The following is a 17,350-nucleotide window of genomic DNA, read 5'->3' on the forward strand; positions in this document are numbered from 1 at the left end:
CCAGAAGGATCTGGGTGGATCACCCAGGCAGGCCATATGGGGAAATTGAGAAAGATAGGCATGTTAAGTTTGAGGAAAAAGAGATGAATGGAGGGATCTGATAGCAGTTTTCAACTACTTGAAAGGCTATCATGAAGAAAGAGAACAAAGGAAGGGAGGGATTTACTGGTCAGGGATGATTTATGAGTAAGATTACTGCAGGGGCTTGGACTAGATGACCCTTGAAGTCCCTTCCAGCCCTTTGATTTTATGAATAGTAACTGCAACAAACACTAAACTGAATAATTTGATTTCCTTTCCTGAACTGAGAAAAGCACACAGTAAATAAATACCAGTAAAAATAAAGGAACAATGAAAAGACCTTAACATTATTTTAGTTGTAATACTCTAGGATGTTATTCATAATATAAGTAAAATATGTTGGTTTTACGATTATAGGTAAATATATTTTCCTTCACCTATAATGCAGGGTGTATCAAAAATGTAGGTACATTTTAGTTGTCAGGAATACAGTAAGATATCAATCAACGGTGCTGATCACTGATTTCCTTAGAACACAAGCAGCATATCCTACAATGTACACTACAAGAGCTGTTCAGAATGTCCACCATTGGCATCCAGACACTTATTATCATGGTGAAAAACAAAGCATGTTAATTTCTGAGATACCCTTTATATACCTTATAAAATTCTATTAAATATAAACTGTTAATCTGAAAAAAAATGGAACCCTGTGGGGTGGACTTGGAATCATTGTTGTTCCATTGATTCCTATTGCCTTTTATGTTGTCAAGATTTCACTATGAAGTGACTGTGTTTCTGCTGCTAACCTACTCTTTTTAGGCCTATCACTCAAACTTAGGGTTTTGCCTCAGTATATCTACCTGTATCCCAGCGCACCCACAGCCTTACCTCCCCAGCAAGGATGCTGTGAATGAAAACTTGTAAAATTACATTTTGCAATCTCCTTTGTGATGGAAAAAATATTCTTACATGCCTGAAGTTGCATAAAAAACACAAAAAGCACTCTCCCCACCCCGCGCTATAGAGCTGAACTACGGATATATTAATTGCAGGCTCATGATGTACATACGTCAAAGTGATACTGACTTTTGCAAATTGGTCATTGGGGCACCTATACACTTGATGGAGCTCCACTGTGAGTCTGTTGTGATTAATTGAGTCTGCTGTGAGTCTGCTGGAGCATGCTAATTAGTGCGCTTCCAGCAGCCTCCACATCACATGTATTCAGCATCCCGCATTTCAAAATGGTGGCGGGGGTGCTTTAACTAAAGCTCGTCAAACAAGCTTTAGTTAAAGTTCCCCCACTACCATTTTGAAGTGCGGGACACGGAATACATTTGATGCTGCAGGCACTTTGGGCCTTTGTACACGTGATGAAGGTCCCTTTTACACATGATGAAATTGCTCCTTCTAGCAGTTTAACTGCCCTTTTTAGCAATTTAATTGCATCACAGTGTACAAGTGTAGAGGCATATTTTGATTTAACTGACTTTTTTACATAGCAAAGTAAAACATCCAATGTATTTTAGTTTGCTACATAACACATTACAGTGATACATCCAGAGTTGGCAATGTGGACAGTGCACAGGGCACTAGAAGCCCAGGCATGCTCAGGGAAGCTCGGGCTTGGCTTTCAGCACCCTGTGCACTGTCTCTGCCGCCTTCTACAGTTGCCAGCACACCTAACCACCCTCCTGCTGCATTCCTGCACTGCCCCAGGGTCAAGCCAGCCTGTTCCCAGGCAGTCCCAGGTGGCAGGAACAGTGCATGGGGTGCTGGAAGCCTGCCAAGCTAAAGTTTCCCTGAGCATGTTGACTTTCAGTGCCTCGTGCACTGTTGGATCCAGCAAGTTCTGCCTGCAAGCTGGGGCAGCACCTGTCTGTTAGCAACCCACCCGGGTGCCCCTGGGGTGTACCACTGCCACAGAGGGAAGTACCAGGCCCCCTCCTGCAGCTCAGGGGCTGTGCAACGCAGTAGAAGCTTGCGCGGGCAGGCTCTACTGAGGGGAAAAATAAAAGTGGTGAGGGGCCCCCTCCCCACCAGCAGAGCCTGCCTGCATCTCCTGTGGCTTGGGGGGGGGGGGGCGGTGAGTTCAGTGGGCCAAGTGGTCCCTGAGCTGCGGGGGCCCCTGGTACTTCTCTCCATGGCAGTGGCAGCACTTGCCCAGTGGCACCCTGCCTGGGCAGTCCTGGGGGGCACCACCACTGTGGAAAGAAGCACCAGGGCCCCCTGCAACTCAGGGGCTGCTTGGCTATGGCAGCTCGCTCCCTGGCCACAGAAGACATGGGAAGGCTCTGGGAGAATAAAAAAAAGATCAGGCCCCTCGCTGCTTTTCTTTTTTTTCTTAGCGGAGCCTGCCCATCCCCCAGCATCCCAGGATGCTTTGCAATTTCCCTGCAAACCACCCCTCACAGGGTGGGTAGGCTAGCCTTGGCCCAAGTTGTCTGCTCTAGCCAAGAAGGGAGGCATGCTCTAGTGCACCTTCTGGCCTGGACCACTGCAGGCATGTGGCTGCATTTCCAGAATCAAAAGTTAATGTTGATTCACTTGCTTATTGGTTCAATCTACACAGTTTAGATGAATCTGTGAAGATTAAATCAATTCAGTCTTGGGATTTGTGACTGTCTGTAGCCCAGAAGTTCCGTGCATGTAAACTGTTTTCATAACAGCCAAAACTGGTTTAAGACAAATCTGGATGGATGTAGTATCAGATTGAACTGATTTAGGTTAAATTGGTTTATTGAACTTCTGTCCTAGATCCCCTCCAGTTTCAAGTTAACTCACAGTTCCCCAGCATCCCAGGATGCTTTGTACTTCTCCCACAACCCTCCCCCTCCCTTGCAGGGTGGTTGGGCTAGACTTGGCCCAAGCTATCAGCAAGGAGGCTTGCTTTAGTATCCCCCAGCTTCTGGCCTGGGCCCCTACAGGCATGTGGCTGCATTTCCAGAATCAAAAGTTAATGTTGGTTCACTTGCTTATCAGTTTAATTTATGCAGCTTAGACTAACCCACAAAGATTGAATTGGTTCAGCCTTAGGTTTTTTGACTGTCTGTACTTAGCCATAAGGTTGCAAGTGGTATTTAGCAAGTATAGTTCTCCATTGATTTTGCTTAGTCTATTTCCTCCTTATGATGGAATTGACAGAATTTGGTGTGCTTGCTGTCATAAGAAATTAGTAATAACTACTCTTAAATTGTTGAAGAAGAGGTAAAAAAAAAACTGCAGCAAACATGTACTTAGACACTGGACAAAGACTAGTAGAAAAAGCCTTGATGTAATAAATAACCACAGCTGTCACATGTATTCATATGATAGCCCTCCACTAAGTTATTATAAATTGCAAAGTTCAAAGCATATAGTTGTAATAGCGACTTGTGGCTAGTTTAGCAATTATCAATGCAGTATTATATTTTATTATAATACATGCTCTGAATAAAACTACTACTGTTAATTAAACACTTTAAAACTGAAAAAAATGATTTTATTTCTTTTAAAATATGACGTAAAAAAGAACTCTCTTTAAACTGAGCGTGTCTTGTGAGCCAGTAACCTGGACATACATGTTTTTACATTTGTTTCTGTTTTTAGCAAATAGATCAAACTATTTTTACATTTGTCTTCACCCAAATCCTTGGTTCCTTGTACTAATGAAGAGGAACACTGCTTTCTGCAGGACACCACTGTTAATGACAGTTTGGAAAACTGAGCAGGTACAAGTTTTCATTCAGAATTAGACCATTCTGGTCTGAAGCTGATGGCCAAAATTCCCTTTTAATTCAACGAATGTTGCATCAGGCAGAAGGCACACCACTAATGAAAAAAATGTTTCCCATGCTGCATATTTGTAGTGCAGACTCTACATTTGATACAGAGGAATCCCAGTATCAAAAGAAAACATGCTGGAAACAAGCAGTGCAGGGTGTGCTCCTGGAGTGTGCCCGGAGGCAAACAGAGGCTGGGTCCTCCAAGGAGACGCTCTAGCACCTGGCCAGAGTGTCTCTATGCCTGCTGTGTGAGGAGCATGCTGGAGCAAATAGAAGCAGGGCAAGGCTGCAGCAGTGGCCCGGACTCACGCTCTGTCCCCGGTAAGTAGGGAAGTAGGGGTTGGGGGGCTGGGGGGTTTTTGAGTGTGGGGTTCATGGGTGGGTGTGTGGAAGTGAGGGTGTGGGGGGTTTGTGGGGATGGGGTTTGTGGGGAGGGCTTGAGGGGGGGCCACCACATGCTCACCCTCTACCACCCCCGTCGCGCACAGCTCCTGGCACTGGCACCAGCAGCCAGCCGGGCTGTTGAGGCACTCATGGCCCAATGTAGGCACAGCTCTGTGGTGATGCAGTGCTGCCTGAGACCCAGGGGGCTGCACATGGTGAATGGAGCCTGTGGAAGCCCAGCCTGGCTTGGCCCGATGGTGCACAGCTTCTGCATGCAGTGCCAGGAGCACCAGGTTGCAACAGGAGCTGTCCCGGTCCTGTCTGAAGGCATGTGCCAGCAGGCTGGGCCAGGTCCATTTGCCATGTGAGCCCCTGGGTCTCAGGAGGGTCTGCACCACCTCAAGGCTGTGCCTGCAGAGGGCCATGAGTGCCGTGATGGTCCGGCTGGCTTCTGTTGCTGGCACCAAGGGCTGTGCGCCACAGGCGGGGTGGGGGAATGGGTGTGTGGCAGCCTCCACCTCAAGTCCACCCCACAAACCCCACCCCCCACACACCCACAAACCCCACACACCCACACACAAGCTCCACGTCCCCCCCAAACCCTCCACACATCTACCCATAGGGACAATGCAGAGGGGGTGCACGGGTATGCACGTGCACCTGCTGAAAGCACGAGTGCACCCCGTGTCAGGCCATGCTCCCTGTTTAGCCAGCAGGCGGGGGGACAGGCAGGAGCACCAGTGCCCCCCTACAAGCACCAGCCGGGGAGCGGGGCCACCAGCAAAAGCAGCTGTGCCACTTCGGAAGTGGTCATGATGCTCCGAAAGCGGCATGGCCGCTTTTACAGTGAGCGAGATTGGCATCCCCATGGCCAGCGGCATCAGCCATTGGGGGACCCCACCCCCTCCCCAGTCAGCAGAATTGGCCACCAGGGGATCTTCCCCCAGTCACTGACTGGTGGCAGGGGGGGCACGTGCCCCCCCCTTACTCAAGAGGCACCAGACACCCATGCCTACCCACACACCCACCCAAGAGCTCTGCACCCACTCCCCTCCCCCACAAACCACACATCTCCCCTCAACATTTCATACCCAGCCACTGGACAGGATGGGACCTGTTGGTGAGAGCCATGGCTGCAGAGGCAGTTGTCCCTAAACCCTGGTTAGCAAAGAGGGCAGGCAGAGCTCTGATTTTTCTATGATAACAAAACCAAAAGCAAACACAAAAGGGTATAGTTATTTAGGTTTTTTTTATTATGATGAAAGATGCACTGGTAGGATTCTAAACTGATTTTAAATAGTACAATATATCAATATAATATCACCTGACTGATCTCTCTCTCTCCCCCCCCCTCTCTCTATAGTAGGGCTGTGCAAAATTTTGCCAGCAGTTTCATTTTGACACTGTTTCAACTCGTTTTGAAAGTTTCAAAACGTTCCGAGTTTTGAAACTCAAGCAGGGCTTGCCTGCAGGGAAACAAAAAGTAAGGAGAGGGAGGGGGAAGAGCGGGGAAGGGCTGCTCTCATTACCAACTGTGTAGCTGGCCAGGACTGTGATCCTTCCCTGAGGTCCCTTCCAATCCCAGTGCTCTGGGGGAGGGATGGAAAAACAGCATAAAAGGCAGCATTGTTTGAAATGGCCTGCTTTCTGTCACGCATGTCATGAGTTTTGCTTGTCAGCAGCTTGAAGTGCAGTTTCCCAGAAGCCCCGGCACCTCTCTCCTTGAAAGCTTGCAGGCTTCATGGCCTCAGCAGGGGTACCATCTCTGCAGTTTTCACCTCACTGCACATTAACTCACACACAGTGTCACCCATGTCATGAGTTTTGCTTGTCAGCAGCCTGAGGTGCAGTTTCTCAGAAACCCCTGCACCTATCTCCTTGACAGCTGGCAGGTTTCATGGGCTCAGCAGGAGCTAGTATGCCTGCAGTTTTCACCCTGCTGTGCCTTCGCACATGTGATACAAATTTTGCTTTCAAGAAGTTGAGGTGCAGTTTCCCAGAAACCCCTGCATCTATGTCCTTGAAACTTGGCAGGCTGTATGGCCTCAGAAGGAGCTACCATCCCTGCAAGTTCTATCTGAATTAGGGAAGAACTGACAAAGTTATAGGCAGTTTCATGGTTCCCCATTATAGCCTATGGGCAAAATGTTGAAACTGTCAAAACAGTGAAACAGTTTCCACGAAATTAAATGGAACAGTGGTTTCGAAATTAAATAAAACTCAAAACACAACACTGTCCTGTCAAAACGGAAATTGAAACGAAACAGTGCTGTTTCACACACCCCTACTTATGGTACTGTGCTGAGATGTGGACAATGTATAGTCCTTTAAACTCAGCAGACTTTGTGGCCTCAGCAGGGGCTAGCATGCCTGCAGTTTTGACCCTGCTGTGGCTTAACACGTACACGTGACATGAGTTTTGCTTTCAAGAGTTTGAGGTACAGTTTCCCTGAAACCCCTGGACCTGTCTCCTTGAAACTTGGCAAGCTTCACGCCTCAGAAGGGGCTACCATTCCTGCAAGTTTCATCCAAATCAGGCCAGAAATGACAAAGTTATAGGCTGTTTCATGATTCCCCATTATAGCCTATGGACAAAACGTTGAAACAGTGTCGAAACAGTGAAACTGTTTCAACAAAACGAAACGGAATAGTGGGTTCAAATCAAAATTAAATTAGAAATGAAACGCTGTTCCGTCAAAATGGAATGGTGCTGTTTCGCACAGCCCTATTGGATACATATTGTATTCAAGTTACTTTGGAAAGGGAATCCCTCCATTTTTCTCTAGGCAAGTATAGCACATGTAAAGGAAAAAATTGCCAGTTTTCAGTTGGAATTTCTTGCTCACAACAAGTAAGAATTAAATGTGAAGGAGAAATGGGTAATTTTATTTAAATGTACATTGTGCTTCTTTTCTAATGCAATTATGTGTCAGAACCTATTAATTAGATGCCTATAGCACAGAGGAGAATTGGTTTAGCACAGAGGAAAATTCCATTGGTTTGATACATATGGCATAGTTTTGCTGTCAATCATTCTGGTGGCAGTAACTAGGTCACAGTGGAAATTCCGCTATGCCTGAACCCAGTAACCAAATGCTACAGTAGTGGAAAATTACAGTTTAGAAAAAAGTTCCCGCCAACCTTATGCAAACACGCACACCACCATTGGCCAGTTCCAAATTATTCATATTTGGCGACTAGCGATTGGCTTGCTAGCCATATAAAAGTTAAGAGCAGTTTCCGCCCAAGTTGGAGAACTTTAAGTACGTGAGAGAGTGAGAACTCTGTATACATCTCGGAGACCTCAGAGAACACCTCAGAGGCAACTTGGAGGACGGATCACCCGACAAGAACTCCCCGTCACCAACCCAAATTTAGACGTAAACCAACGACTGCCGGCCCGTACACCTCTGCAGACCGACCTAACGAATCCTGTACCTGTTACAACTGTAATCTAAGTCAGCTTTCGTCCTGCACTGTAACCATCAGCAGTGTAAGTAAACAATCCATTCGTTACCAATACGCATCCGTGCCTAATTCCGCTCCATCGGTCAAAAGTACCCGCCTGCCGTTTCGGGCTACTGGCCACAACCCAGCCTAACACTCGACCACCACATTATGGATACTTTAATCTTATAATTACATAAGATTTCTTTTCTACCTAATATATTAACATACTGAGATTCTGTTGTGTAGCAGGTGCTGCTTTGGAAAATTTCTGTATAAAAGGACATGGAAACCCTACACATCCAAAGCACTACAGAGCTCAATACAGTAATAAAATTAAATTAAACATCAAAGGACAAATGAGAAGGCATTGACAAGCCAAAGAAGAGTTTTTATATCAGATCGGAAAGGAGATGGAAACCAGGTCACCAGTTTTTTGCTATTTTTAATTTTTGTAAGACAAATTTAAACTGTCTAAATCCATCAGGGTGGCATTATCTCCTTCACAGAGTTGTTGGAAATTCTGCCTACTCCAAGGGAGGCACTCAGTGCTTTTCTGAATATTGAATTGGGGTTTGGTGTATGAAGTGAGACAAGTACGGCATTACTCATTAATTCTTTGCTCTAGCAGAAAAGGTAATAGTTTTAATACATGCATACAGCATATATTACTTCTTTACTTTTCTTTACACGGCAATTTATATGTATAGCAGGGCCCCCCTACTGTTATTGTTAACAGCTCTGTAAAATCTGTTTGATTAAACAGTCTTTCTGCTATGTATATACACCTTTCAGTAAATAAAAAAAAATCCAGCATTCTAGGAACTGAAGCTCATTAATCTGGATCCAGGAACCACACTCCTACATGCCTTGTCTGCAAAGTGTGGATCTCTACCATTGGCTACAATCCAGATCATACCAACAATAAAACACTTGCCTTTCTGAAAACCAGTATATACTGAGAAAATAGGCAGTGTTGAAGACTTAAAATACATTCAAGGAAGAGCATAAGAAGGGCAGGTTGGGTAATTAATTCTGTACCAATGTGAGATGTACAACAAAAGGCAGGGGGAGCCAGAGATACTAGCAACTGTAGAACAGTATGGTCTGATAGGGCTGACAGAAACCACAGGAAACAGGGAACATGACTAGTTACTACGAATGACTATTTTATTCAGGAATAAGAAAAATAGAGAAGAAGTGGAGAGGGGTGTGGTATGTATTCAAAACAATGTATAGGCAAAGATAAAGAAATGGGGGGTCGTTTGACCCCAGTGCTCTTTCCTGCCATGGCAGGGGGTCGGACTTGATGATCTGTCAAGGTCCCTTCCGACCCTACAAACTATGAAACTATGAAAGGGTATATAAAAGAGGAAAGAGTGGTAGGGAAATATTTTAAGCAGTGAATAATGAAAGATCTCGGATAGAAATGATTACACCAGCAAGCATGGACAAAATGTATGGTGAAATGTGGCATTAGGGTAACTAATCCTAAAGAATTGACTGTAACAATGGGGAGGTAAAAATTAACCTGAAAAACTGGAAATATGAACAGGATTTTTTGGGTATAATTAATATAAGGATTTACCTCCCAAATGCTCTACATCAGCATAAAACGTTAATTCTATTCCTCCTGTTTTTTATAAATAGGTTTAAAATTTGTACGTTTTCTGACTTGGAATAACTAACATGTAGTAAACCACTCCCCACTGTCTTCCTTAGAGTAAGTTTTAATACTAGTGTTCAGCCAGTTACTGTCCCACTCATTAATATTTAAGATTTTAATGTTGCTTTAATTTTGTTTCTACTGTGTTATTGTACATTTATAAAAAGGAATAGATTACAAGCTTGCTTCTGCCATGTCATTACCACCCACATATTCAATTTGTCATTGCTTTCATTAGTCTACCACTTCATACATGAAGTAAGGGTAGGGCACAAAAGGCTACATTCTCCTGTTTCAGTGATAAAAATACAGAGTAACTCAATTGATTTTAATGAAAAGATCAGAAATGAACTGGACCAATTCATAAAATATATGAACAGGCTTCCAACCTCTCCTTGTCTTGCCAACGTAACTATTTAGAATCAATATACCTGCAGTATTTTCAGTGTGTGTACATGTTTTCTTTATTGCTAGGGTAAAAAGGTTCTTTTTGTCTTAGGTTTTCACTGCTTGTTTCTCATTTGGAGTAAAAAATAATTGGTATAGCAGTGTGATCATTTCCACGGCAACCGGTTGTAAAGTGCAAGACTTCAGACAGAAAATGGAGGCAGGAGAATTCTTAAGAAATACATATCCTTGGCCTGAGTCAGAGCTCACTGAAAACAGCTTTATATCAGAGAAAATCTACTGGGGAACCCCCCCCCCCCCCAATAATGTACAATATACGGCCTCCATGGCAGAGCAGGCGGGGAGGCTCAATGCTGCTGCCAGGAGCCCCATACCGGCTGCATCGCCATGGCAGCAGTGGGGGGCACAACCAGAATATCATTATCTACAAAGTTATTCATTGAAGACTCTTAATATCTCACTGAAATATTTAAAAGTCTGCTTAGATAAAACTCTTGCCCAGGGAGGGGAGCAGCAGGGTGGGGAGCCCTGAGCCTGCAGCAGGCAGCCCACATCTGCCTCCACGCCATATGCAAATCTGGGGGGCATGTATCCCCCACCATTCCTCCCTCCCCAGGAGTGTGCATGCCTCCCCGATGCTCCTTGGACAAGCCTCTTGTGGCTCCATCCCGCTCCCTGGATGGGCCCCACAGCTGTAGATTTCCACCCTGGCCCTGGGCTCCATGTACCACCCCAGCCTGGCAGCATCCCCAGCCCTGCCCTGCCCTACTCTACTCCTTTCCTTCCTTCTTCACTGTGGGAGCCTCAGTCAGCCCTCCACCCTTCTCCCCACATAGACTTATCTAAAGAGACCACGGGAGCTGCTCTCCACGCTGCCTGGCTCCCACACGCATGTGTGTGCACACGTGCATGTGGCACTCCCTGCCTCCAATTGCCCTCCTCCCACTCCCTCCAGTCCCAAGCAGCCCCTTTCAGGCTGGAATTCTGCCAGCCTGCAAGGGAAAACCCAGCATTTCCTGCATTTTTCTCCTTTAAAGGGGAAAATCTGTGTTTTTTCCAGTGAACAGAAAACCCAGATCCCTGACTTTAAAACCACCAGCAGCAATCTTTTTTTTTTTTACAGGATGTCACATGGGCTGCAGCAGTGTGCTGATTGGGCTGCATGTGGCCCAAGGCTGCAGGTTGAGAACCATTGCCTTAAACTGTATTATTCAAAAGACACTAGGGCAGGGGTGGGAAAAATACGGTCTGTGGGCCAGATTCGGCCCATGAGGCCATTCTATCTGTCCCACAGGGCCCCTAAAAAAATGTAGAAAGTTAATATTTATCTGCCTTCGGTTCCTGTCAAAAATGACAGGAACCAAAGGCAGTAGGACCCAGGGGAAGCCCAGCGGGCTCCAAAAACTGCGGGGGGCCGCCCGGCCCTGCCCCCCAGCCGGAAGCCCCAGGGGGTTTCTGGGCTGGGAGCAGGTGGCTGCCCTGGCACGGGAAGCTCAGGTAAGTGGGGGCAGGGGGACCCCGGGCAGGGAAGGAGCGTGGGGAGGGGAAGCAGCCCCTCCCCTACAATGCCTGGTGTCCTGCGCTGCAGCTGGCCACAGGGGTGGGGCACCTGTCAAGGGGCGGGGCTACCCATGTGGCCCTCGACAGCCTGCCAAAACTGGGTAAGCAGCCCTCCGGCCCTAAATAATTGCCCACCCCTGCACTAGGGCATTTGTAATCAATCCTTAGTAAAATGGATAAACTATAAATGAGCTACCAAGAAGTAGGGAAAATTATGCTGGATAAAAAGGATGTGGATTTACTGTGTTTGGCAGCAGAACTACAGATTCTCCCTGACTCCAAGGGTGGCTCTTTCCAAAGTTGCAAGGCATATAGGTGAAAGAAGAGAAAGCATATCCCCAAAGCTATCCTCTAAAATATTTCCCCCGCACAGATCCTGCACCTGTAGGTTCATAGGTTTCATAGACATTAGGGCTGGAAGGGACCTTGGATGATCATCGAGTCCAGCCCCCTGCTCGAAGGGCAGGAATTCAGCTGGGGTCATAGGATCCCAACAAGATAAGCATCCAAATTTCTCTTGAAGGTGTTCAATGTAGGTTCTTGAACCACCTCCAATGGCAGGCTATTCCAGACCTTGGGGGCTTGGACACTAAAGAAATTCTTCCTTATGTCCAGCCTGAAATGGTCTTGCAGTAGTTTATAACCATTCAACCTTGTCATCCCTTGGGGCACTTTGGTGAACAAACGTTCCCCCAGATACTGGTGGTCACGCCTGATAAACTTATAGATGGCCATCAGATCACCGCTGAGCCTGCGCTTTTCCAGGCTAAAGAGCCCCATAGCTCTCAACCTGACATCATAAGGTCTGTTTTCCTGACCTCTGATCATGTGTGTGGCTCTTCTCTGGACTCTCTCAAGCTTCTCCACATCCTTTTTGAATTGTGGGGCCCAAAACTGGATGCAGTACTCCAGCTGCGGCCTCACCAAGGCCGAGTACAAGGGAAGAATAACGTCCCGGGATTTGCTTGAGAAGCATCTATGGATGCAAGCCAGTGTTTTGGTCGCTTTACTAGCCACAGCATCGCATTGAAGGCCAATTTAATGTTAGTTGGCTTTTGTTGGCTGCGAGCGGCTGCAGCATGGGCAGAGCCTTGGGGGACCCCACTGGTCACAGGGCACCATGACAATTGACTTCCATCAATTACCACCCTCTGGGTCCGACCATGGAGCCATTTTCCCAGTCAGCAGATCGTGGTGGACCCAAGGCCACAGTTGCCCAGTTTTGCCAAGAGGTGATCATGGGATACCAGATCGAAGGCTTTTTTGAAGTCAAGATATATGACATCAATCTCTTCTCCCTTTTCCAGGTGATAGGTCACCTGGTTGTAAAAGGAAATGAGATTGGTCAAGCAAGACCTACCCGCAACAAACCCATGCTGGCTATCCCTCAGGATATTGCCATCAGCTAGTCCGTTAAGAATGCCCTCTTTGATAATCTTTTCCAAGACCTTTCCCAGGATAGAGGTCAGGCTGATGGGCCTGTAGTTTGCCGGATCCACTTTCCTCCTTTTCTTGAAGATAGGCACCACATTGGCCTTCTTCCAATCTTCGGGCACTTCACCAGAGTGCCAGGAGCTCCTGAAGATCCGTGCCAGGGACTGGGCTATGATGCTAGCCAGCTCCTTGAGTACCCTGTGGTGTAGATTGTCAGGGCCAGCTGACTTGAAGATATCCAGCCTCTCAAGGCCTTCACAAGATCAGCATTGATGAAGGGCAGGGGATCTCTCTCACCCGGACCTCCCTGTCCCGTATCGGGGATGGGTGTCCCATGGGACTGATGAAAGACCAACGCAAAGTACCCATTTAATAGGTTGGCTTTTTCCTGGGCTTCAGTTGTCAGATGTCCCATCTGGTTTAGCAGGGGTCCAATGTTGCCCTTGCTTTTCCTCCGGCTTCCCACATATCTGAAATACACATGCTCGGGGGGCGGGGTATCTAGTCTACCTACTTCACACCTATTGTCCTCAGTGGCCTCTGATCCTAACTGCCTTACATTCGCATTCATGAATTAAAGCATATTTCTCAAAATAGGCAGTCAATCTCTAAACGTTTATTATGCCAAACCAGTGTATTCTTCTGAAACTCACACCTGTTGTATTCAATGGCCTCTGATCTTCACTATCTCCGTAAGCCATGTGACGCAGCTATTTTATTAGGCTCCATTGTTAAAATAACTACTGAAAGATAGTATTCTGTGATTAACTTCCTAAAGGTACCTCATTCGATCAGTACCCATCCCATTTGATTCCAAACTGATCAAAAGCTTGCAAACTTCACAAGCACACAAACAAGATACAATTGTAATATGTTAATCTGTCCTTGCCTGTTCTGTTCAGACTTTGATAACCAACTATCAAGAAGGAATGCTTTGAAGCTATACAATTAAAACAGAATAAAAAGCAAGACAGAACTGCCAGCAAGGCGTGCAATCCAGGGAAGATCAAGAAGCCATCCTGCATCCAGCCCATGAGTAAAGGACCCACACTCTGGGAAGCTGTACAAGAACTGCTTCCTGCCTGCTTGGGTAAAAATCTCTTGCAGCTAAAATAATACAAGGACTGTAATAGCTCATTTATTGAATATTAAGAAAAAGTCTTTTGTTTTTCTGTCCTTTAGTTTTATAGCTTGTTGGTAGTTACTAAACCAAGTATTTCTGCTATTAATCAACCGAGTGCTGTGTCAATTCTTAAAGCACTAGGTTTAGAAATTCAATTTCTAAGTGCAACCCAGCAGACTCGATTAACTGTGTTGGAGCAGCTTCTTTGCACATGTATAAGCACCCATTATGCCTTTATATTCTATGTAACCTGTCATGAGAGATAATGTCAACTTTTAGTCTCCATTAAGTATGCACAGACATCTTAAATCGACCACTAAGAAGAACTCCATAATGAAAAAATTGTGTTGCCAACAACCTCAAGCATATGTGTTCTTTCTTTAACTTGAGAACATATTCACAAATGTCACCTGCAACAATTTGGTCCTCTTGTCTCCAACAATAGTGCCATTATTTCTTTTTTCTTAGTAGTAATTCTTAAGATTTTTCAAATGTAAACAATAAATTCATGACATGCCTCTTTGTAGCATCCCCATCACTGGTGATGCGTAGGGGGTTCATGCGGGTGCATGTGTACCCCGACCGTAGCGGTGCACCCCCTGTGAAAAGGCGCCACAGACACTGCTGGCAGCACTTGTGGGTGGTTGCCACTTGCCACCCTCCCCCCTTCACTGCTGACACCACTGGTGGCATCTGCGAGCAGTCCGCAATCACTGATGGCCGCTGCTGCTGGTGGTGTCTGCGGGTGGTCGCTGACTGCTGGTCAGCACTTGCCACCCCCCCACCAACAGCGCTGCTGCTGCCTGCGGGAGCTCGCCATGCCCCCCTCCAGCCTCCAGGGGCACATGGCGTTCACAATCCCCATTATTACAGATAGATATATTCAGACAAAAAGTTGTCAATGACTTGCCCAAAACTGCAAAGTTTGCTGTTGGAATTGGAGCCCAAGAGATTCCTAGTTGTGAACTTGTCTTAAGTACTCTAAATTCCCTATATCCACATGTAGTTGAAATTTAAACCTCCCTCTCTTTTTCCCCTCCTTTCCTATCCCAGCACAAAAAATGCCAGAAGCCCTGCAGCTGTTGCTAACCTTCTACTGCTTAGGATTAGTATGTCATCTGAAGTGGCACCCTGGACAAATTTAGCAAATTTGGCAGCAATACTGGAAGCAGAATTACTGATTTCCAAAACTAATTGTGGGGGAAAAACCCCCCGACAGCAAGGAGATGGGATGTTAGGCCTGTACACTGAGAAAAAATATCCTTTATGAGGGGCTAACAGAAGCTCTAGTCATTTTCTGTTTGGATTTGGCTGAAGGAATAACGATGAATTATTTTGGTTGCCAAGTGTGTGTTTGGTGAAAGAGCATTGGAAGTCTGTACTGTCTGCCAGATGAAAAAATACCTCACTTTTAGTATGTATGCCTTCAAGCATATACCAGATGATTGCATCAACCAACTCACCAATGAATACTTAAAGGGAACTGTTAAAAAAAATTCTTCCAAAATATCAGCTTTCTAAAAACATATCCTCCAAAACGCTTCTAGGCGTAGCTGCCTGAAGGAGAAATACAGGGAAATGTTTCAGTAATATTATCTTGTAATCCTCACGTTTTCCCCATTTACTGAGCAAAGCAAGGGGTGTTCAAGTCCAAAATAGATTTTAGATCAAAAATCCTGTGTTAGATTGTGCCCAGAAGCAGCCTTACATTACACAGATTGCCACCCAGGTGGAAGTATTAGTCCCAGTATAGCTCTAAAATACAGTTGGCAGCTCTACTGCAGGCTGTTTTAAACAGTCATATTTGATGCAGACTTTCCACAGGGACTTTCCTCCTTTCTTCATTATATACTTTGCAACATATACAGAAGTCATCCAAGTTTCGAGTTAATGTTTTCAGCACTATCATTATCACCCACTTCTTCTTCCTCCAGAGACAAATGACTCATCCCTAAACATTTTCGGTAAAGAAACTTTTACAATTCAACGTGCAGCTTTAATTTAGGAACAATGTAATCAAGTAGGCTTTGCAGTTGGAAATAAACATTTAAATTAAAATAGCACATTGTTTTAGAAATGGTCCTAGGAATGAACAGTAATTCTCTGTACCCCAATTAGTTTATATTATGGAATAAATAGGTTAAAAACAACAAAAACTGGCTCCATAGCTCAGTGGTTAGAACACTGGTCTTGTAAATCAGGGGTCGTGAGTTCAAGTCTTGCTAGAGCCTTGGCCTCTTCCTTTAGGGCTGGACCCTGATGATCTTATGAGGTCTCCTCCAGCCCTAGTGTTCTGTGAAAGTGGGGTATGAAATTGTAATAATATACAGCAACTATTTCCACCAGAGAATAACATACAGCAATTATTTCCAGCACAGGAGGCCAAGCTCAGTTGGCTTGGGAAGCCCCTGTGTTGCTGGTGGCAGGCAGCAGAAAGCAGAGCAGGGATAAAGGAAGGGGTTGGGGTCTTCCTCCTTGTTGCGTCTTCAGTCCAGCTTTTCTGTCCGGTCTGTTCTCAGTAGTCTGCACAGGCCACTGCTTCTGGTGTTGGTGTTGCCAGATCGTGTGAGGCATATGGTGGTGCTAGCTGGCATCTCAGATGATCCATGGTTTGCTTCTCCTGACAGACACACACGCATACAGGCCACGTGATTTCACGAGAAAGTTGCATCTTCCCAGACCCACTCTCAAGCTGTTCAGGCCACGAACGCCATGTGCCCTGGGAGGCTGGGGGAGCACAGCAAGCTCCTGCAGGCAGCAATGGCAGTGTTGGCAGTGGCAAGCTCCCGCAGGAGGCTGCAGCGGAGCGCCAACCAGCGGTCAGTGACCACCTGCAGATGCTGCCAGCAGCGCCAGCAACTGGGGACGCCTCGCGACCAGCGGCCAGGGGGCAGTGGGTGTAGAGCAACGACCGCCCACAGGCGCCAGGGGTGCACCGCCAATCTCAGGGGGTGCACGTGCACCCTTGACGCGTCGCCCATGGTTCAGACTCCGCTGTGTGCGGGTGGGAGTGGCACTGAGGGAGGGTAGAGCCAAGTACTATAAACACTTCTCCCAACTTTCACCAGGTATTTCGTTACAGCCGCCACGCACAACAGTTGGAAGAAAATGGAATTGTTAAGCACACAATGGCACGCCCAGGAGAGCGGGGCTCAAGAATGAGTGAAAATGGAAACAGAATAAAAATGGACTAGAATAAGAAAGATTAAAAACCATTACAAAACCCAGCCCCGAGGTCTCTCATACTGTTTCTGGCGGGGCAGGAGCTCACTTTCAGACACTGGGGAGGGACACGGGGCGCACTGGAGCCTGCATTGCGACACAAGCACCTTGCACAGCAGCAGGACAGGCGCCGAGCTCCCCTGCGGAGGCGGCTGCAGCGAGGGACAGGGAAAGTGCTTGTGCCACGGGCCCGCGGCCAGGCGGGAGCAGCCCTAGAGTGGGACCACGAGGAGCCGGTCCCCAACTGCCACCGAGCGGCCGTTACCGGGAAGGGGGCGGGGCCGAGCAGCAGTTCCGAGCACGCGCCGTTGAGGCGCT

The 17,350-nt window shown here is 46.6% G+C and overlaps 2 long non-coding RNA genes across 3 annotated transcripts; one reads left to right on the plus strand and one right to left on the minus strand.

The window, feature by feature from the left end:
• The first annotated feature begins 7,019 nt into the window (after positions 1-7,019).
• Positions 7,020-17,004, plus strand: LOC109285703 (uncharacterized). Of its 2 annotated transcripts, none has more exons than XR_002093540.2 (3): positions 7,020-7,665; positions 13,590-13,777; positions 16,879-17,004. It is a non-coding gene; the product is annotated as an uncharacterized LOC109285703 (long non-coding RNA). The 2 variants fall into 2 exon arrangements; XR_002093541.2 differs by having other exon boundaries at positions 16,893-17,004.
• On the minus strand, positions 15,769-17,333 carry LOC109285704 (uncharacterized). Its single transcript, XR_002093542.2, has 2 exons — positions 17,140-17,333; positions 15,769-16,430 (listed from the first exon to the last, which is right to left on the minus strand). It is a non-coding gene; the product is annotated as an uncharacterized LOC109285704 (long non-coding RNA).
• Positions 17,334-17,350: the final 17 nt, after the last annotated feature.

The sequence above is a fragment of the Alligator mississippiensis genome, chromosome 10, assembly GCF_030867095.1.
Source record: "Alligator mississippiensis isolate rAllMis1 chromosome 10, rAllMis1, whole genome shotgun sequence".
NCBI classification, from domain to species: Eukaryota; Metazoa; Chordata; order Crocodylia; family Alligatoridae; genus Alligator; species Alligator mississippiensis.